Source organism: Pyrus communis, chromosome 2, assembly GCF_963583255.1.
Source record: "Pyrus communis chromosome 2, drPyrComm1.1, whole genome shotgun sequence".
Classification (NCBI taxonomy): domain Eukaryota; kingdom Viridiplantae; phylum Streptophyta; class Magnoliopsida; order Rosales; family Rosaceae; genus Pyrus; species Pyrus communis.
The window spans coordinates 3698398-3722086 of NC_084804.1; the positions used below are offsets into that span (position 1 = coordinate 3698398).

At 38.4% G+C, this 23689-nt stretch overlaps 1 pseudogene; it reads right to left on the reverse strand.

Annotated features, from left to right (window-relative positions):
• Positions 1-1541: 1541 nt before the first annotated feature.
• Positions 1542-7504, reverse strand: LOC137722879 (glutamate receptor 2.7-like; annotated as a pseudogene).
• Positions 7505-23689: the final 16185 nt, after the last annotated feature.

Below are 23689 nucleotides of genomic sequence, written 5' to 3' on the forward strand. Positions count from 1 at the left end.
AGCATGGAAGTGAGTAATTACAAATTATTGTCTTGTGTAGCATAGACATTATTTTAGTACAACTTATACTTCAAAATAACAACACTACTATAAAGCAAAAGTAATTTAAAGAAAAACAGGAGAATGATTGAGTACTATAGAAACAATACTCCTCCACAAAAGCTGCATAAAAACTAATTTGATTAACCAAATTTAAACTCACTTTTAAACGCTCAATTCTTAAATAAATAGTACCAAGTTAAATGTTTTTGGAAACTTGTTTTGTGTAATTTATAACCACATAATATTGGTAGAAAATGGAGGTCTAAATTGGAAGTAATGCCAACTATAAAATGGAGTCCCAAAACTAGAAATTGAGAACTTGCTGCTGTCTGGCAGCTTTGTGACTAAACTTTGAACATAGTTTTGGTCAACCAAAACTCAACGAAATTAAGTGAAATCAGATGGGTTTTGATCATGGACATGTCTAGTTTCAATATACAGAATTTAGGATAAAAAGGAACTCGTAAGGACCTGGAAATTGAGAGCCAGAGTAAGTTTTTTGCAATATAGCACCATACCCTTTTTAATTCAAATTACAATTTCAGGACACTTCCAAGCTGTCCAGAAATCAAGTCTAACTTCTATTTCAATGTGTTGCTAATATCATGCTTAATTCTTCCTCTTTAAGTCAAAGACTACAAACAATTCAATAAAATTAAAGTACATACCTCTTCTTGTCCTTGTCCTACCCTCCAAAGTTGTTCATCAGTCTACCACTTAGCTACTACACTCTTAAATCAACGTCACCACCAAAAATATCCTAGAAGTGCATGAAGAGAGGAGTATTTTTCTCTCTTGGATCGAGACCTATCTCCGACAAGGTTGGCCTGAATCGACGAAAAACTACAAAAACCATCAAAACTTCTTAGTATATGGGCACGCTTGGTTCCAACATATGGGTTTGGTATCAAATTGAAGAGGGCTTCATTACAAATACATAGACTTTGCCTGTGCGTGATTTCGTTACCGTATGAGAAGAACATAGCAGCAGAGCTGCTAGTTTTACATGCAGGGAAGAAGAAAAAGGAAGCCATTGGCTTGGCTTCCAGAAAGTTCCACTTGAATTTACCAAAATGCTATTTTATTTAGAAACTTCATAACTTTCTTGTTCGAATTTCAAACTCCAATTTGTTTGTCCTTACGCGTTCATAGTAACACGTATTATCTAAATATGCCAAGAATAGTAGAAAAATATGAAAGGATCAAATACATCCATGTAAAATCCCGTTTAGCACAAGAAGGGTGTTTTTGTCTTTTACCCATTTAAAAAAAAAAAAGTTGCAAATATAAACGCATTGAAACTAAGAATACAAAATACCTAATTTTAAACAGTGAAATCTGTATCATATTTTCCCATTAAAGCACAGCAATCATATCATATCTTCTCTCTAGTTTCTGGGAACACTAAACCTGCCTCTAACTGGAGCTTCACACTAGAATAACATTCTATAAAGGAGTCGTAGCACACCCTCATGTCGGTATAATAACTTCTTATAGGATTACCCTTCATAGGATTTACCGTCAACAATCTCATTCAACTTGGCTTTGTCCTTTAATATTTACAAAAACAGAAAATTAACAAACTACAATGTGGCATCGGCCTTAACTATAGCACCACGGGATTGCCCTTTGTGGATTTTACCAAACAACAACTTCTTCTACCCTTCGTGGGATTTACCTATTCACATCACGGAATTACCCTTCGTGAGATTACCGTTTACAACTTCTTCAAACTTCATCATATAATCGGACTTACTATAGATTCATGCTAATAACTGAGTTGGTTAGACTCTGAAATTATAGGCTGAGATAAGCTCTTGAACAATTTAAACCCAATGACAAGACAACAAAAATTCAAGGACTTACAGTGTACAATCTTGAAACTAAGTCCCATTTGGAACAAATTATGATAGCAACAGCTGCATTATCAAGGACCATGAGTAACATCACCATCATGACACCAAGAATCACCCACTTGAAAGTAAAATCCATAAACCATCAACAAAATACTTATTCTGACAATACTGAACCCCAATATCAGAAAAACAACATGAAACTTAGAAAAGATCATCAAAAGTCAGATGATTTCATGCCTTAATTTGGATGAAAACAATTGATTGTCACATCCCATAAGTAATTGCAGTAAGAAATCATTCCAATTCTCCAAAGAATTTAGAGAAAGTGATTAGAAATATAACCTTCACAAAAAAATCTTGAGCTGTCATTTCGTCGAACATGTAGACTGCATGAAGTTTGAAATTTTCTCCGCACCAGAAAACTAAACTCCCACCAAGAAACCAATTCGTCGAAGATATAAAGTGCAAGAATGCACTACACAACTGCTTCCAATTCATCACTTCATCTTGAAACCCAGAGGAAAAACCCATAAACAATTCAACTCTTGAAAAACCTAGAAAAGATCCATTCTAATTGTTCAAGCATTCAAAGAAAAATGGACTGAAAACATAACCTTCAAATGAAACTTTTGAGCTAGGACTTTGTTCAAACACCTGGACTGCAACAAACAAGAAGCATAGGATTTTGGGGAAACAGCACCACATTTTGAGGAAAACTCCAATTCTGACAATACACCAAATCTTGATGAGATGAAGATATTTTGCTGGATCCAAGAAGTTGCTTGAAACTCCCACATAGCCACTTTAAGAGAGTCTCTTATTTCCTCTCGATTTGGATTTCACATGGACGCACTCTCGTTTTCTCACTTCGCAACCATCGCAAGTCTCAATCAATTCGAAAATCTCCATCTCCGGTACTTAAAGCTTGATTCTACAATCTCGAACGATGACTACGAAGGTTCTCTCGCAGCCCAACAGTGTCGTCGCAAACGGCGAACAGAACGGAGCACGGAAAATCAACCCAACAATCACAAAAAATCAACCCAAGAAAAATCACGAAAGCACCGAAAATCTAATGGAAATATGAAGAGAAACTAAACTAGGAAGAAAAAGAAAATATAAACTACTACGAAGAGATACCACCAGAATCCATAGTGTGAGCCTAGTGGCTCTGATACCATATTAACTACATTGGAAAAATTAAGGAGCAGTGAAGAATTGAGAAGATGAAGAGCTAGAGAGCCAACAGAGAAGAAATTAAATAATCTTTATTATCAAAAGACTTGAATGAATTACTATATGATTCACCACTCAGTTATATAGAGTACAAAGCTTAGCTCCAAAGCTAACAAATATAACCAATATAACAGAAATAACCAACTCTCTATCACCCCTTCAACAAACTCTTGTTGACATGGCACTCTGATGTGGATATTGCCAACATAGTTCTGTCACTCACCACTCGGGGAGGAAGTTAACTCAATACCATATTCATGAGTACTATTGTCTTGGGTTGCTTGACCATTGGGACTCAGCTCACCACCATGCACGGAAGAATTAGGAGTTCCCGCCAGCTCTTGATGAACAATGTGCGGTCCAGTGGGATCGGCAGAGCTTGATGATGACCTTGGGGGACAGCTGCTGTTTGGTGAAGATTCAGCCGCAACTATACCATGATCACTATCTTGCAGCGTGCTCTTCTTAGAAATATCCGAAGTCAGGTCTTTTCCGTAATATACTCTTAATATTTCATGAATTCTTGTCCAAAATGAGGCTTCTGTATCTGCGCGTGTCAAGATGTGGCTATGCTCATAGAGGAACATAGCTGTAAATATGAGGATTGCTAGTGATGAAACAACACCAGCAACGATGAAGAGGCCCCAAAAGCTATCAAGACTAAGAGTGTTGGAACTTCCCACGGTGTCGGAGTTTGAACAACTTTCATTTTTCTTGAACCACTTATCTTCGATGGCCTTCATTTTATGTCCCTCGTGCACTTCAGTGATTGCAGTTGAAAAATCACGCGTTAGAAGCGAACCTTTTTGAAAGACCTACATGTAACCCAACGGAAAAAAAAAAAAAAGACATCAGAAAACATTAACTAGTTAAGGGAGAGAAGCCCAGAAAGAGAACAAGGGGACTTACAAATGCAAAACCATCAGTTTTGAATGTTGGCTCAACAATGGCATATTTTGAACAATAAGTTGAAACAAAAAGTTTCATGTAGGGCGTTTCATCAAAAGCAGCAGAAATACCTCCGTTTTCTTTCCCGTCTTGAAGAAGTTTATCCAATTCTTCTATAGAATAATAGGCCCTAAGTTTATCATCCTGAAATCCTACTTGCTTCAGAATCCCATAAATAAAAGAACCTCGTTGGTAGCCAACCTTGTCCCCATTCTTAATGAGCGTGTTTACATCAGTGACGGTTGGTTGGAGCTGCTGAACTGTTAATATTGACGTTAAACTGGCAGTATAACTTTGCGTTAGTATGAGGACAACAAAGCACCATACGATCACTACAAATCTAGCCAAGTTGCTCAACACTAGCTCCCCTGTTTCAAAATTTCAAAACAGATATGGCATTAACGAGTCATCGAAAAAACAATTGCTTTGCTTAGTTCATAGAGTGCATTTCAATTGTTTCTACAGCATCAATGACCACTAAAGAATGATTAAACATGATGGGAACTTACGATGTGTGAAAAACATGGTTGAGAAGGAGAACCAAAAGCTTGTGCCAATTTGGTGATGTGGAGGCCCCTGAAAGTCTTTGTTTTTTGGGTGTTCAAGAAACCAGACCACAAAACCAATGAATATAAAAAAGCAGCAGCTGGTTACCCAAAGGTCCCAAGTCAATGGCTTCAAGAACACCCAGGTGTTTTTCGCACCATTGTTTCCTTTGACAGGCACAACGATTGATACTCCTGCTTCTGTGTACGGCAACGTAAAGTCAACATACAAGGATCTATTTGCTCTAATGGTAATATCTCCAACCACAGCATCATAGTTCTGTCAAGTAAAAGTGCTAATGTTTATATAATATCGATAGAATAAACTGTGAAATAATGGGGGGGGGGAAATGAAGAACTCGTAGAATAAGAGATTTTACCCCAAGAAGTACTTGACTGATCATATCATTGTAACTTCCAGCACTTTCACCATTAGGCTTCGTGAAGGGATGGAATTCAAAAGGAGCAGGGTATGGCAATGCCTCTATTACAGCGTTAAAGACATCGATGCAGTATCCAGTGACATTAGTTGTGCCAGTTCTAGAATCATACGTTACATTTACCAATTTATCATACACTAGCTTCACCGGGACTAGAACTTTTAAGGTCTCATTCGTACTAATCTGCCAACCCCTTGGAACCGAGGTGGTATCTCCAGGCCATATAATAGGTCCAAGACTGGCATTAGAATTAGAGTGTCTGCTTGTATTTCTGTTCGATTTAATGCTTCTTACAAGTCCATTTTTGGTTGTCCAATATCCAATCCCTCTTTCCCCATTACCGTTCACATTGACTATCTGAAAAGTTGATGATTGTAGTTGCCTATTAATAAGGCTGAAATCTCCTGAAAGACCTTTGAATCTTGTACCTGATAATTCTCGGACAAGTTCAGGACCACTTTGAGAGACCTCTAATCTCTCCAAACCAGTGGAATTGCCGGAATCTTTCATCTTCCGGAAGCGGAAGTTTGCTGTTCCAACCTTCTCAATTGCCATGGCTAGTGCCCAAGCAGCATCATACGCCCACAATCCAAAAACATCCAATTTAACACTAGGGATAGTTGGATTGTCTTGTCGAAATTTTGTTTGTCATCTAGCTCTGAAACTTTCAAGCTCTTTTGTAATGGGAACATAAGTCTTTAAACCCAACACCCCTTGCATGTTATCTATGTCGACAGAAGAACTCGAGGAAATAAAACCGTTAGTCATCCCATTCGTCATTATCCAAACATAGCCTTCATCCATCATGCCAAAGTCTTTAGCTTTTGAGAAAAACTGAGAGCCAAGATAAGGGGACATATGCACTATGAAGACCCTGGTTCGCATTGACTTCAACTTGCGAAGCTCTGCAACAATTTCCTCATCCGTGGCGATTGAAGGAATGAAACTCCAGTAGGGCACACGAGCACCAACTGCTTGCAAAGCAGTAGTAAGGTAAGGTATTACTCCCTTTCCAAACTCATTGTCAACACTGATGGGCACTGCTTCAGTCCAACCAAAGGCCTGGATGACACTACTAATGGCTTTAACTTGAGATGAGTCATTCTGCGCAATTCGGAAAAAGTACAAACCCTGAAGAGAAGGGCTTGTTGCGGAAAATGAGATTATGGGCACCTGAGCTTTATCTCCAAGCTCAATTACAAAGCTGGCTTGCATTGATGATTCTAACCCTATGATGGCTTGCACTTTCTCATTTTTAATCAAGTCTAGAGCTGTTTCAAAGGTGAAAAATGGAAACTAATCAGACTCTGATGCAACTTTAGCCACAAATAAGCATTTGTAGACAATTATAATGGTTAATCACGAACCAAATCCAACCAACCAAATCCAAACAAACTTGGTCGTACCCAACTAAGCCTAACAAGTGACCCAAATGGAGCAACTTCAGAAACAAAATGTAAAGATGTATGAATTGAAGAAGAACAAGAACATCACTTACCTGTTAGTTGTAACAAAACTCGAAATTTGATAGCATGTGTTATATCAAACAAAGAAGTATTATAACGGCAAAACTTATATAAAACATGATGAACTAAATTATTGAGTAAAGTTATAGAAAACCGACAAACTTGGAGATTGAGACTTGCACGGATACAATATCCTAAAGACAAACTAGGAGAAAATTGATAAACTTTATTTTTTTTAAATGCGACGAGAGCTTGTATGAATAGAGAAAAGATTCTATGGTAGCCAAAAAACAGCAGCAAGCCAAAAGGCAGCCACTGCAACAAAAAAACACTTCTTAACAACATTCCTCAGAATTCATCCAAAAAAACATTCCTCATACACACAACACTTAATAGAAGAAGAAGATGCCACCGATTAAATTTTTTTCATTCAATATTTAAATTTCCCACAAGCCATACTGGCTTATCCTTGGTCGTACTGAGCAGACTACAGAAGGTCATTTAGCATTTCCAAGTTAAAGTACCGAACCAGACAAAATAACGTGGAAGACCCCAAGTGCGACCATGTGAACCAATTGGGGCATCAACGCGTTTAATATTCTAATAGATAGTGAAACATATTTGAATGAAGCAAAAAGAAAACACAAAAAAGAGAAGAGGTAGAGAAAGAACCTGCAGTAGCTGCAACAACAACATCTTCTGCAGACTCCCTTTTGTGTAGGACCAGCCTAGTATTGTAGCCGGCATGAGAGGCGTAGAAGTCGGAGAGGGCCATGTCGATGCAACTCAGCCCCATTTTTCCAAACCCGGTATCCAAGTCAAGAACCACTCCCACATGTACTGGGATTAATGTTGTGTTTTGTGCCACGATGAAGAAAATCCTATAGAATAGGAAGAGAAGAAAGAAGGGGTTGATGGTAGGATTTTTTGTCATGTTTGATTTACTCTCTCTTGGAGGGTTTGGAATTCATGGCCAGTAGGTGAGGGAGAATAAGAAACTTATTTATAAGATGATAGATAGACAGCAGGATTTTTAATATAACAACTCAATTTAAATAATCACACCAAGCTTAATCGCTGACTGCTGATGAGGAGTTATTTCAAAGAAGTTTCCTATTCATTCCTAATCTTGTATGGTTGTTCAAAATTCGAATACAAGAAAAGAATTAACTAAAGCAGTATCTTTACCTTATAAGCGCATAGTTAACTGGATTATTCTACAAATGATATGAAGGTATAAACAGAATAACAGTAAGTAATGGTGGATACAGTGAGTCAATGATAGTTTTGCCACAGCTATATTGATCGATTCGTCTTGAAGAAATGGAATCTGTCAGTGAAGTTGTATCGAGTCAATGAACCCTCTTCTAAACAAAAACAGGAGACTTGGTCTTCTAAATATAATTAATCAATGGTGTAGTTTATATTCTATACTCCAATGATGCTTTTTATAAGTAGTTTGTTTGTACTTGTTTCTTACTCCCGTGACGAAGAAAGTTGAGGTTCCATTATAAAACCAATTGGCAATATGTAAAATAGTCCAACTACGTCTAAGCACATATATGGTCATTCTTTCCCCAATGTTCGGTTGGTACTCTTTAACAAATGGATGTTAGAATTTTGAATATAACAATCAATTTGAACATAAAAAAGAATTAATTAAACCATAGAAGTTTCTCCTTACTGCGCTGATGAGGGAATTCGAAGAAGCTTCATCGTCATTCCTAACAAGAGAATTGAATAAAACCGGTTTAGTTCCTGTTGACATGAAAAATGTCAAAAATCAGTAGCACCTCAGCATCCTAATTTAATATCCACTGCTGTCATGCATCGGTACATTTGAATTCAATTAAATAAACCCCAAATTAGCAAGAGATTTGGTCTTCTGAATTAAATAAATCAGTAGTGTAGTTTATACTCCATAGTGATAATTTACACTTGAGCAGTTTTTCGTACTTGTGTCTTAGAGGGAAAGAAAGAAGGAAGAAAACCCTTGATTACATATCAGAAGGGTAAATGCAACTTCTGGGTTTTCTCAAAGAGTTTTGTAATTGCATAATTGGCGACGGTAAAAAAAAATTTGATTTACTGTTATTGATGCGGGAGGCAGACCTTAAAGAAAACAATTTGAAGACCACTAGTATGCATTGGAATAATACGGCCGTATATTTTAATGATATAGGAACTTGTTAAGTCATTTTTAAAGAGTTTCTTAGGAAGTTGTAGTATATTTATGTTTCTTTATCTTGGGTGCCTTTAAATATTGAAGTATCAAAAGCCCTTGGACATACGGGAATGAATTAAAATTGTATTTGCCTCGTGCATTTGAAGAGAGTGATTTCTCCTTCTAAAATCAAGCATTTGGCTTGGTCGTGTGAGCGAATCCACGATTAGCGACGTGAGTGAGCTCCGTTGCCCCTGGTTGAGCGAATCCCAGGTTATCATCCCCCGTCTCCCCGAGACTCCCTTTGTTTTTCCTGCATCAAGTGGCATCAGAGCAGGTTTTCTGCTGCATTAGAAGATCATGGTTGATATTTTTCATCCGTTTGAACATCAAATGGTTGAAGAGATTGGTTTGGTTGATTGGAATTCTCCACTAGTTTATGACAAGTATGTTGATGACAACATGGAAGAGATTAAGAGGATGCATCGACATCTCACCAATAAAAATTTTCACATCGAAAATCGACGACGAGGCGTTGTGGTTTCCGAAGTGGAGGGAGGCATTTGTTTGCATTGTGTTTGACTTTTTTTCATGACAACGTTTTGTGGCTTGAGTCAACTAAAGGAGATTTTTGTTCAGCATTTTACAATGAAGTGGCACAAGATACGGTTAGTTTGGATTATCTTAGTTCAAATTATGGGTGTAAAAATATTGAGGCTTCATCTTTAATTCGGGGTTTCAAAGTGAAGGCGCAAGCCTTGCCTTGGGGGAAGGATGTTACTGTTAAGAATACGCCATTTTTCATTCAGTATATGAGAGGAAGTCGAGTGGGAAAAAGGATTTGGTGGGCGACATTTGCTTGGATTTGGGAGATGTTAGAGAATGTTTGAGGAATAAGAGTGGATACGGAAGTGATTTCTATTTTGAAGATGATTTTGACATAGAAATGGATAAGTTAAAGCTTTCACATGATGGATGCAAATTGGGTGTTGAGGATACGGATGCGCTGAAGCTTTCCCACGAATGCTTATCAATGATTTACTCAAAAGTTTTCGAATGAGGTTGACAATGTTAAGTCCTCTATGGCGTTTGAAAAAATTTGTGGAATATAAAAAGCGAGGTTTTGCGCTTCATGCTTGTACTAAGTGGTGGAATGGACAGTCCGAATTGAGCAAGTTTTTGCTTAAGGAGATATTGGAGAAAGATGTAGGATTGGATGTTATGCCTGTCTTTTGTTAATGGTTGTGTGGCAAATGGTTACAGCTACAATTGTTAAACGAAAATTAAGCTCTGCCTCCTTCCCATTTTTACGTAAGAAAAATCTGAGGCTGCAACATGAAACCCACGAACCTAATTGGCTGGCTCTACCTATAGGCTGATGGGGTCGTCACGTGTGTCATCACTGTTTGATCTAGATTATTGTCGGGGGTTGGATCCTCATTGGGAGGTGGGCCAATATTAAGAGCTCACGCGGGGGAAGAAGCATCCTCTGCTTGTTACTCCTACGTTTTCTCCAATAGTCCATCCATGCAAAAGCTAACATAAAGGTGAAGATAAAATATTATTTTGAACAAATTCGTCTATATCTACGCTATACCTAATTCATTGCTCTGCCAGCGGTAAAGGGAATGGCGTAAGTTATGCTAGAGCACGCCCTACCTTTACAACTTTAAAATCGTGAATTCCTAGCACATTCCCGACTTGCATATCGAGGCCAATACAGTAGCCATGTGATAAGAGTAGTAACCTGTTCTTGGGAATGAGATTGTCACATCGATGGGCGGAATCTCGATGTCATCGAGTATAATAACATGCATTCAAACTCAAGAAACAAGATATATATCATATGTATATAGATTATACCCACAAGACAAAGACAAAGCATGGAGAGTCGACTTGCATTGCCATGTCCGTTCTCCATAATGACAAAAGCAAGCAGAAGGTAGCAAAAACTGTTAGGTTTTGAGCTTCCATTTCATGATAAGGATACCTAAAAACGTGGATTGAATCAATTAGAAGTCATGACCATGTCAACAACATGTCTCCTGGATTTAAGGGATTGTGGGAGACTAATCTCCTGGATTTAAGGGATTGTGGGAGACTAATCTCCTGAAATTGAGGGATTGTGGGACCGTTAAACCTTGTCTCATTTGATGTAAAAGATAATAGGTATTAACTGATCCCATGATAGCTGGGATCATGTTAGGAATATAGCCTATAAATATGAACGTCCCTGCTCACCAGAAAACACGTTCACTCGATCACTAGACTATCGCTAGTATTGGACATAAGGGCTGTGTGAGTAGAAGACTTTATGTTAACTTCTTTTAAGTGTGTTCGCATTACCTCATGGCTTCTGCAGGTATGCATATATATATATATATATATATACACTGATTCATTCATTTAAATTATCTTATTGTTTATCGTAATCTTAGTTTGGGACTAAATGCTTATTCTAACAATTGGTATCAGAGCCTTTTTAGTCTCACTGAGATTCAAGTTTTTGTATATATGTATCTATACTTCACAGTGTTCTGCAGTGACAGCAGAATAAAGGAGGATCGTGTGTGGATTTGTTTTCTTAGTATAATTGATCGTATGAACTACATCAAAATGGGTTCATATTGAAATGTTAAACTAAGAAATCAGAAGTATGGGAATTTGTAGTTCATTTAATCATAACATGCATATAAGATCTTCTAAAGAAGGCAACGTATGAATGGTTCGATTAATGGAATAGGGCATAGTTTGGTGAATGGTTAACTGTGTTTCGGATTCTTGTCTAAAGACTTGAGTTTTGAAATATTTTAACAAATAACTAAATGGCTATGCATGGATTAAGTTCTTGCAGTAAATGTTCCTCACCCAAAGGTGTTGTATCTTACTGTGTTTTTCCCTACTTCATTGTTTTCATAATCATGGCTTCTGCAGCTTCTGCAGTGAATCCCACTTCAATGAATTTTTCCTCTATTGAGCCTTTAAGTGGAGGAAATTACAAAAAATGGAGACAGGATGTGGAGATTATTCTTGGACTAATGGACTACGATCTGGCACTGAGGGAAGATGAACCACAAGCACTGGATAACAATAGCACCGTTGAACAAAGGCTGAAACTTGAAAAATGGGAGAAAGCGAATCGCATGGCACTATTGGTGATCAAACGATCCATTAGTGAAGCTGTTAGAGGAGGCATTCCTGCAACTGACAAAGCGAAGGATTTCCTGGAGGCAATTGAGGCAAAATTTAAGGTTTCAGAGAAGGGAGAGATGGGAAACCTCATGACTACCTTGACAACTCTGAAATATGATGGGAAAGGCACTGTCAGAGAACACATTCTGAAGCTAGTGGAGGCTGCTGCGAAGCTCACAGACCTGGAGGTTCCCATTGATGATGCTTTTGTTGTTCATATGGCCCTTAATTCCCTCCCAGATGCATATGAACAACTGAAGACGTCATACAACACACAAAAGGAGAAGTGGAGTCTGAATGATCTCATTTCCATATGTGTTCAAGAAGAAAGCAGGATCAAAAGGGTGTCAAATGAAACAGTGAATTTCATAAAGGCAGAGACTACGAGGAAAACTATCTCGACATCTGGTAAGCCATATAAACCTTTTTCCTATTCTCATGCTGCTGGAAATGATACTCCATCATCCTCCAAGGGATCTCAAGGTTTTAAAGGCAACATTGAAAATATTAAATGTTATTTCTGCAAAGAATTTGGTCACTTGAAAAGGGACTGTGATAAACGAAAGAAATGGGCACCTAAGAAAGGTAATAAAATTGAAAATGTTTTTGTCTGTGTTAATGTAAATCTTGTTGAAATCCCTCCAAATTCTTGGTGGTTTGACACTGGTTGTTCGGTGCATATTACCAATTCCTTGCAAGGGTTCACAAGAAAAGAATTTTCAAGAAATGAGGTCTATGATGTTCATGTTGGGGATGGAAATAAAGTAGCTGTGGAGGCAATAGGCACCCTAAAGCTCAAATTGTCAAGTGGTTTCGTTTTACAGTTGCTAGATGTTCTTTATGTTCCTAGGTTAACTAGAAGTTTAATTTCTGCTTCAAAGCTTGTAAAAGACGGTTATGTTTTTGTTGGGGATGATGAAAGTGTACGGATTTATAAGAAAAGTAATATGAATCTTTTGCTTGGTATTTGTTTTTTAAACAATGATCTTTGGAGGTTGAATTGTCAAGTAATGTTAAATTCAAAATGTTTGACAGTGGAATCAAATTTATCTTTGAAAAGGTCTCTAACTAATGAAGGGTCTTCAATGCTTTGGCATAGAAGGCTTGGACATATTAACAAGCAAAGATTAGAAATTCTAGTTAAAGAACAAATGCTTCCAACGTTGGATTTTAATGATATGCAAAATTGTATTGATTGTTGGAAAGGGAAATTAACAAACACAAGGAAAATTGGTTCCACAAGAAGTCTTAACCTCTTAGAAGTCGTCCATTCAGATGTTTGTGGACCTTTCTCCACGCAAACAATATGCAAAAATGCCTATTTTGTGTCTTTCATTGATGATTTTTCTCGATATGCATATGTATATCTAATATCCGAGAAAAATCAAGTGTTTGATTGTTTTAAAAATTTCAAAAATGAAGTGGAAAGACAACTAGAAAAGAAAATTAAAATCTTGAGATCGGACCGTGGAGGGGAGTATTATGGCAGGTACACAGAGAAAGGTCAACAAAAGGGTCCAATGGCCATGTTCTTGGAAGAAAACGGGATTCAAGCTCAGTATACTATTCCCGGAACACCACAGCAAAATGGTGTAGCCGAGAGAAAGAATAGGACCTTGATCGAAATGGTGAGATGCATGATGAGTAGGACTGATCTTCCTATGTTTCTATGGGGTGAGGCTCTTAAAATGGCAAATTATATATCGAATAGAGTCCCAAGTAAATCCGTGCACAAGACTCCATTTGAACTTTGGACTTCAAGAAAACCTAATTTGAATCACCTTCATGTATGGGGATGTAAGGCAGAAGCAAAAATGTACAATCCAGAGGCAAAGAAACTTGACTCTAAGACTGTAAGCTGCAGTTTTATTGGTTTTCCCGAGAGATCAAAGGGGTACAGGTTTTATGCTCCAACCTTACATACGAGAATATTTGAAACAAATAGTGCAAGGTTTATTGAAGCGGAAGAATCAAATGGAGATAAGGCTCGTGATTTTATTTTTGAAGAAGAAGAAGAGGCTGTGACAACAATTTCCCCAATGTCATCAACCAAAATTGATTTTGCAACTCTTGACACGCAAAACCAAGTCCATGAAGATTTTTATCAAAGTGATTTTGGTGGGGCTACTGGTTTCCAGCATGCATCAAGCAGCAGCAATACACAAGTCTGCAACATGCAATATAATGGAGATGAAAATCATGGTACAACTACCATGCAATCAGTAATGGTTCCTGCAACAAGGAGGCAGCCTCAACGTACAAGAAAGTCTCCAATTTCAGGAGATTTTCTTGTTTATGTGGGAGAAGCTGAGAAACTAGAGAAGACTGTCGATGACTCACTTGATTTTCAGCAAGCAAATGGAGATAGAACTGAACATGAGGAAGGCATAGAGATTGATCCAGTCACCTTCAAGCAAGCGATGACAAGTGAAAAGGCTGAGCAATGGAAGATAGCCATGCAAGAAGAACTGGACTCCATGTATTCGAATGGAGTGTGGGTCTTGACAGAAGCAAATGAGTCCATAAAACCCATTGGATGCAAATGGGTATACAAAACAAAGAAAGACTTAAAAGGAAAGGTTCAGAGGCATAAAGCAAGACTAGTTGCAAAGGGGTATACTCAAAGGGAAGGATTGGATTACTCTGAGACATTCTCACCTGTTTCTTCAAAGGATTTTCTCAGAATCATCCTTGCTATAGTTGCTCACTACAATCTAGAACTCCACCAAATGGACGTGAAAACTGCGTTCCTAAATGGAGTGTTAGATGAGGAGATTTACATGGTCCAGCCACCTAGTTTTGTTGAAATGGGGCAAGAACAAATGGTGTGCAAACTGAAAAAGTCGATTTATGGGCTGAAACAAGCTTCCAGGCAGTGGTTCTTAAAGTTTGATGAGAAAATAACCAGTTTTGGTTTTGTTGAAAACAAAATTGATGATTGTTTGTATCTCAAGGTATGTGGCTCGAGGTTTATATTTCTAATTCTATATGTTGACGACATTTTATTAGCAAGTAATGATCTTAATCTCTTGCTGGAAACAAAGAAACTACTGTCACGAACGTTTGAAATGAAAGATATGGGTGAGGCTTCCTTCGTTTTGGGTATAGAAATTATTCGTGATAGAAGCAGATGTCTTTTGGGTCTTTCACAGAAGACCTATATTGAGAAAATGCTCAAGAGGTACAACATGCAAGATTGTTTAAAGGGTGAAGCACCAGTGAGCAAAGGAGATAAATTAAACAAGTCTCAATGCCCTAGTAATGAGATTGAAATGCGAGGGATGGCTAACAGGCCATATGCGTCTATCGTTGGCAGTCTATTGTATGCTCAAGTGTGCACTAGACCGGATTTAGCCTTTGCCATAAGTATGCTTGGAAGATTTCAAGCAAATCCAGGAGAAAAGCATTGGACAGCAGCTAAAAAGGTTATGAGATACCTGCAAAGGACAAAAGATTACATGTTGGTGTATGGGAAATCTGAGAAATTAGAATTGGTTGGCTACTGTGATTCTGATTTCGCAGGTTGTGAGGATGACAGGAGGTCCACGAGTGGGTTTATTTTCCTGTTGGCTGGCGGTGCAATATCTTGGAGAAGTGCAAAACAAAAAACCTTGGCCACTTCAACAATGCAAGCTGAGTATATTTCATGTTTTGAAGCCTCACAACAAGCTAGCTTCTTGAGGAATCTCATCACTGGAATGCAGGTTGTTGAATGCATAAGAAGACCAATTGTCATTTTCTGTGACAATAAGGCAGCCGTGTTCTTCTCCAAAAACAATAAAAAATCTTATGCAGCGAGGTTGATGGACGTGAAATATCAGTCAGTGAAAGAAAAGGTGAAGGCTGGGATAGTTTCCATTGAGCACATTAATACATCGGAAATGCTGGCAGATTTTCTCACAAAACCTCTTGGAGTTGGAGTGTTTAAAGATCATGTTACGTGCATGGGTGTTGTGGAATCTTTTGATGCTTATGTGATGCGTGAATGAAGGTTAACTTCTCTCATCATTTTCTGTTTTCATGAAAGCTTAATAAGCATGAGTTATTGTATTCATATGTTGGTTTATTTATGACAATGAATTCAATATGATTGTTTCGACTACTGTGTATATGTACAAATATATATGTGCAGTTTTATGAAATGATGAATTACTGATCAAACCAAGGTTTAATGAGCTGGTCGTTATAAAAGGCTTATCGTTGGAGCTAAATAAAAGCTTGACAATGATGTTTGGCTTGATCAGTGGGAGTGTGAATGAATGACATGTTGAATATGTCTGCTTGCTCTGTGAATATCATGCATGAGCAGTTTTGGGGGATGTGATCTCAGAGTGTTAGTACAAATTATAACGTACGAATTTTCTGGGGTTCAACTTTTTGAAACTCTTCATGGCAGATATGAATTGTTGTATGGTTGAAATGATTCAAGTGATCACTGAAGGGATTGGTTTAATGCGTTGGACAAGGAACATGATAAGCGGAAGTTCAAAAGTGGGAGAATGTTAGGTTTTGAGCTTCCGTTTCATGATAAGGATACCTAAAAACGTGGATTGAATCAATTAGAAGTCATGACCATGTCAACAACATGTCTCCTGGATTTAAGGGATTGTGGGAGACTAATCTCCTTGATTTAAGGGATTGTGGGAGACTAATCTCCTGAAATTTAAGGGATTGTGGGAGACTAATCTCCTGAAATTGAGGGATTGTGGGACCGTTAAACCTTGTCTCATTTGATGTAAAAGATAATAGGTATTAACTGATCCCATGATAGCTGGGATCATGTTAGGAATATAGCCTATAAATATGAACGTCCCTGCTCACCAGAAAACACGTTCACTCGATCACTAGACTATCGCTAGTATTGGACATAAGGGCTGTGTGAGTAGAAGACTTTCTGTTAACTTCTTTTAAGTGTGTTCGCATTACCTCATGGCTTCTGCAGGTATGCATATATATATATATATACACTGATTCATTCATTTAAATTATCTTATTGTTTATCGTAATCTTAGTTTGGGACTAAATGCTTATTCTAACAAAAACTTGCAGCGAAAATAAAAGGGGAAAATAAATGAAAATAGCATCTCACCACTGCACAAGAAAAGATGGTCGTCCTAACACGATTCAAAGGGTCTCCAAATTGAACTGGATCAAGGCGAGAACCAAAATCAGGAAGTTGATCGATGTTATACATATAAAAAATCACATGGGTATGTAGCATGCATTAAGCTCAAAACAACCATGTGCAAGCAGCAAGCAACAAAGTTCAACACTTCAAATGAAAGCTATATATATAGACACACACACACACTAAAAATTGGTGCGATCAATATTTCAAATGAATAATGAATGTACTTGTAATTGGTGCAGTATGCCTGCACGCTACCAAGAAAGGGACGGTCCGAATCTCTCCACTTGGGGACCTGACAAACTCCAACGTTTCCAAAACAGGAGCGAAAAGGCACTCCCGATCCGGAGCAGGACCGCCCAACGGCCAGATAATAACATAATTTGCCACTTTGGATTTCTGTTTCCTTTTCCATGCCGAAAAGGAAACGCCTGTTTCTTTTACTTTGGTTGTCTGCGAACTCTCTTCTATTGGCCCTGCCGCTGCCGCTTTCTCTTTGACATTTGGTTGTCCGTAAACCCGAGTGTCGATCTGTGAAGGCGGTCTCTCTATGATGACAATGAGATCTGGCTTTTTTTTTTAAGGGAAAATCAAGGAGAAGCAAATTGTGGCTAGGGTTTCAACGAATATGAAGAAAACCGTGAGACTAGGAGAGAGAGTGTGTGTGTGTGCACTCAATACTATTTTAGTGGCTCGTGAAAGCACCAAAAAACTAGAGAAAAAAAAAAGTATTAATGTAATATTCAATTTCTTTCTATTCCTTCCTCACTGATATTTATGAGCTCATCCACCCTGAAGCCACCAAATGGAAAAATATTTTTACCGACGTGCATTCAGTTGAGATTTTTGAAAATTTTGTTAAATTTTCGAAATTTATGGATTTTGATCGAGTTTAATTATTTTGTAGAAACTCTGTCTAAAATTTTGATTCAATTTTCTCCAATTCTTCAACCTATTAAAATTGCTAAATTATAGTTTGCACTCTCAAATTTTGGTGCAATTGCAACCTCATACAACATCTTTAAAACCATTTCAATCTCATACACTAAATTATGTTTAGTTGCAATATTATACATCTGTTAGTCAAATCCGTTAAAATGACTGTTAAGTGACGACATTGCAAATGTAGGCTCCACATGTTTGCTGGCCTATATGCCACATATGCGCCACGTGGAAATAAAATAAATATAAAGTTTAAATTCTTTAAAATTCTAAAATAATTTTCGAAATGCTATCTTCTTAGTATTTAAAAAAAACAAACAAAAGAAAAATATCTTCTTCTAAAACAAATCAGATTACCCAAGAAAAAGAAGAAGAAACTCATTGCCTCACAGCCCCACTCCCATCTAATTTTTGTGATCTTCACCATCTCTTTCTCTTCCTCCTCTCACTTTTAAAGGGTTTTACTTGTTAGTAGAAGTGCCAGGCAGTAGTCACTCTTCGTGTATAAATGCGCTTGCTCTTTGGTTCGTAATCAGATCAAAATTTTACAAAAGAAATACAAACACCAAAAAACATATATCGGAGCTCAGCTCCTTTTATCCTTGCTCTTTGGTTTCATCAATGACGGTTGGTGTAGTGTAATTAGCTTGAAATTGTTAACAAGCTGGGTTTTGTCCCCCTTAGGGGCAATATTGGAAACTTAATTTTGAGCGGTTTCAGCTTCGTAGTCCAGCCCGTGTAGAATTTTGAGGCCTGTACTTATGGTTAATTTTGAAGATTCTTTCGTTAAATAAAATTATAGGATGGTTTTTGGTTAAAATAGTATTTGCCCAAACCTTTTTTATTAAAGCTCCCAGAAAAACGCTAGAGGCTTCTGTAAATTCTCGATCGATCAATCAAAGATACCAATTCTTGCTCCAAATAGCACTCCTAACATGATGCAAACCTTACATTTCAGCGTCCTCTCATGCCTTCCGCACCGAGAACGTCGTCCTATCCGACACCCCCGACCCCCACATTTTAACACCAGGTGCATTCTTTTCTTTCTTTATTTATTTATTTGTTTTGTTTTCTTTCCTTTTGTTTTTGCTGTTTTATTTTTCTCTTGTGTTTTTTTTTATTATTTGATATGTTTCAATTAGGTTTCGTTTTAGTATTTCCTTTTATTTTTGTTATCTTTTATATTTTATTTACTTTCCACCCCTTGAGGATAAAGTGTGACATCAGTTTGGGGATGGGAGAGTAAAATTTTAGGATTTTAATTTTTGGGTCAGTTTAAAAAAAAAAAATTCATTCTTTTTAAGTTAATATCCATAATTTATTTTAAACGTTAGAACAAATGGACATTGTGAAGATTAATCCCATAGTAAAGTCTTTTCTATTTATCATTTCTTAGACACTACTTCATGAGTTATACTTTGAAGATTTGCACATTCACATCAACATGGTTTGTGGGGAGTGAAATTGAAACACTTACTTTTAATCTGGGTTAATTTTTAATTTTTGTTATAAATAAAGTAAAGTTTAGTTCTTGTTACAAATAAGTAATAATTGTTCCACCCGAGGCTTTGCTTAGTAACCGGACCAGTCATGTCTAATCAGTAGGGATTATCACGTCAAACGATAGAGTTTTGGCATGAGGCAGGGTGGTTAGTTGGTTTCGTAGCCTTTTTAGCTCAAATTGGTAAGTTCTTAGGGGTGCTCTACACCTAGTGCCCTAAAGCCTTAGTGGATTGGGAGTCATTGACTTAAAGCTCGTTACATGGGTTGGATCGAAAGCTTAAGTGAACTGACATTGCACGACGACTACTATTACTATTAAACAAAAAAAGGAATTTCGAAAAGAGAAAAAAGCATATAAAGTTAGTACCTGTGGAATAAAAAGGACAAGAGGTAAGGGTTTTAGTCGAGTTTCTTTAACCATATTGCTTCGCTCTACACCAAAGGAAGTTCATGAATTTTTTTTCTAATTGATTCTAAATGGCTTAAACTTTGTAGTGGGATTAGTTGGAACTTTTGAAAAGATGTTCTAATTTTTAACATTTTCTATGGCTTGCAACTTGCAGATGGAAATTTTGGCTTAGTTAAGTTCGTAGTTTGTTAGTTATTTTTATTTTCTAGTTTTGTTTTGCTTGAGAACAAGCAAAAAGTTAAGTTTGGGGGTATTTTGATGAGTCAATATTATATTATATATTTTATCATATTTTTAGTACTATAGTTTGGTAATTATTTTGGTAGAATTTTCATACTTTACTTTATATTTTCAACATAAGACATTTGACTTCTTCCGAAGCGAAACAGATTCAAACGAACGAATTTTCGAGTGATTCAAATTGGAGGGCATTTGTGTGTTCCTTAGCTTGTTCATATCAAAATATCAAATTTCTCCACCAAGCAGTTTTTTTTTTGCGAGGAAATAAAAAAAACTTGCTGGAAAGTGACGTTTTTGGGCTTAAATGCAATTTTTGGAGCCCAATATGACATCATATGGGTTTGTGGCCTTCTGGATAAGTGTTCAGAATAGTCCAAGCTTTAGATTCAACTATTTTGGGTCACGTTTTGGACTCATATCAGCTCCAAAACTGGCCCAAAATAGCTGGATTTAAAGCTTGGACTATTTTAAACACTTCTTCAGAAGGCCACGAACCCATCTGATGTCATTTTGGGCTCCAAAAATTGCATTTAAGCAAAAAAATGTTACTTTCCATCAATGTCACATCCCGGCCCGGGGCGGATCACTTCCTGAGCCGACTCCACCACCGTAGCACGATATTGTCCGCTTTGGGCTTACCATTCCCTCACGGTTTTGTTTTTGGGAACTCACGAGCAACTTCCCAGTGGGTCACCCATCATGGGATTGCTCTAGCCTCTTTCTCGCTTAACTTCGAAGTTCCCATGGAACCCGAAGCCAGTGAGCTCCCAAAAGGCCTCGTGCTAGGTAGGGATGAGAATATACATCTAAGGATCATTCCCCTGGGCGATGTGGGATGTTACAATCCACCCCCCTTAGGGGCCCGACGTCCTCGTCGGCACACACGCGGCCAGGGTTAGGCTCTGATACCAAATTGTCACATCTCGGCCCGGGGCGGATCACTTCCCGGGCCGACTCCACCACCGTAGCACGATATTGTCCGCTTTGGGCTTACCATTCCCTCACGGTTTTGTTTTTGGGAACTCACGAGCAACTTCCCAGTGGGTCACCCATCATGGGATTGCTCTAGCCTCTTTCTCGCTTAACTTCGGAGTTCCCATGGAACCCGAAGCCAGTGAGCTCCCAAAAGGCCTCGTGCTAGGTAGGGATGAGAATATACATCTAAGGATCATTCCCCTGGGCGATGTGGGATGTTACAATCCACCCCCCTTAGGGGCCCGACGTCCTCGTCGGCACATTTCCGGCCAGGGATTGGCTCTGATACCAAATTGTCACATCCCGGCCCGGGGCGGATCACTTCCCGGGCCTGACTCCACCACCGTAGCACGATATTGTCCGTTTTGGGCTTACCATTCCCTCACGGTTTTGTTTTTGGGAACTCACGAGCAACTTCCCAGTGGGTCACCCATCATGGGATTGCTCTAGCCTCTTTCTCGCTTAACTTTGAAGTTCCCATGGAGCCCGAAGCCAGTGAGCTCCCAAAAGGCCTCGTGCTAAGTAGGGATGAGAATATACATCTAAGGATCATTCCCCTGGGCGATGTGGGATGTTACAATCCACCCCCCTTAGGGGCCCGACGTCCTCGTCGGCACATTTCCGGCCAGGGATTGGCTCTGATACCAAATTGTCACATCTCGACCCGGGGCGGATCACTTCCCAGGCCCGACTCCACCACCGTAGCACGATATTGTCCGCTTTGGGCTTACCATTCCCTCACGGTTTTGTTTTTGGGAACTCACGAGCAACTTCCCAGTGGGTCACCCATCATGGGATTGCTCTAGCCTCTTTCTCGCTTAACTTCGAAGTTCCCATGGAACCCGAAGCCAGTGAGCTCCCAAAAGGCCTCGTGCTAGGTAGGGATGAGAATATACATCTAAGGATCATTCCCCTGGGCGATGTGGGATGTTACAATATTCTCATCCCACATCGCCCAAGGGAATGATCCTTAGATGTATATTCTCATCCCTACCTAGCACGAGGCCTTTTGGGAGCTCACTGGCTTCGGGTTCCATGGGAACTTCGAAGTTAAGCGAGAAAGAGGCTAGAGCAATCCCATGATGGGTGACCCACTGGGAAGTTGCTCGTGAGTTCCCAAAAACAAAACCGTGAGGGAATGGTAAGCCCAAAGCGGACAATATCGTGCTACGGTGGTGGAGTCGGGCCCGGGAAGTGATCCGCCCCGGGCCGGGATGTGACAATTTGGTATCAGAGCCAATCCCTGGCCGGAAATGTGCCGACGAGGACGTCGGGCCCTTAAAGGGGGTGGATTGTAACATCCCACATCGCCCAGGGGAATGATCCTTAGATGTATATTCTCATCCCTACCTAGCACGAGGCCTTTTGGGAGCTCACTAGCTTCGGGTTCCATGGGAACTCCGAAGTTAAGCGAGAAGGGGGCTAGAGCAATCCCATGATGGGTGACCCACTGGGAAGTTGCTCGTGAGTTCCCAAAAACAAAACCGTGAGGGAATGGTAAGCCCAAAGCGGACAATATCGTGCTACGGTGGTGGAGTCGGGTCCGGGAAGTGATCCGTCCCGGGCCGGGATGTGACAAGCAACGTGCGGTTTCTTTATTTCCTCGCCATAAAATAACAGCTTGGTGTAAAAATATAATATTTTGATACGAACAATTGTAGGTCGTCATCTATTTGTAACGTTTTGAACTACAACAGGCAATTGTAATCTTAAAAGAGTTTTTCTTATTTTTCGTCATCGGGCTTTGGTTATTGATTTGTCTCAAGCGTAATCAAAGAAGAAAATAACAATATAAAGCATTCCAATCTAAGTACCACATTCATCAATAAACAAAACATAATGACGAATTCACGCTCAAGCGTTTCTTGAAATTCAAAACAATATTGATTCGTTAATCAAGGCTTGAATTATCGTCTTTTGAACGAGAGATTCTCTTTTGCAATGGGTGCATATTCAGTGGCAATCACTCGTCTAATGAATGCTTGCTATCTAACTTACCCACTCAAGGAATTTTAATTGATGATGTGGTGTTGGCTGGTAAGTAATTTTTCGGTGTAACTAATGTGGGTATTCCTAGAAGAAAAAAAAAAAAGGCACGAATTGACTACAATACTTATCTATACTCTATACTATTCATTAACAAAACACTATTTGTCAACTAAAAATTCGTAAAATTATCATTCTACCTCTCTCACAAAAGCTCAACAAAAAAAATAAATTATAAGCAATTTAGTAATTATATGCATCATGAATTTCACTGTTTTTTACGCCACCTTCACCGCCATGTAAACAACTAGATCTTATTCAAAAATAAAAATAAAAATAAATTTTTCCTAACCTCTCTCAAGCAGGCCCGTAGTGGTAGGGGTGCGTACAATTTGAAAGTGTATAATAAACCATCATCTTACGGTCATATATATAATTTATGTTAATATATTTTTTCTATTAATTAATAAAACACTAATTATCAACTAAAATTATATGAAATTACAAGTTTAACCCTTTAATTAAAACGGAATATGAATAAGAAGTATGAGGCAGAAATGTAATTTTACACAACCAAATTTTGTTTTTTTTTTCTTCCAAAACTTCACTTACATGTA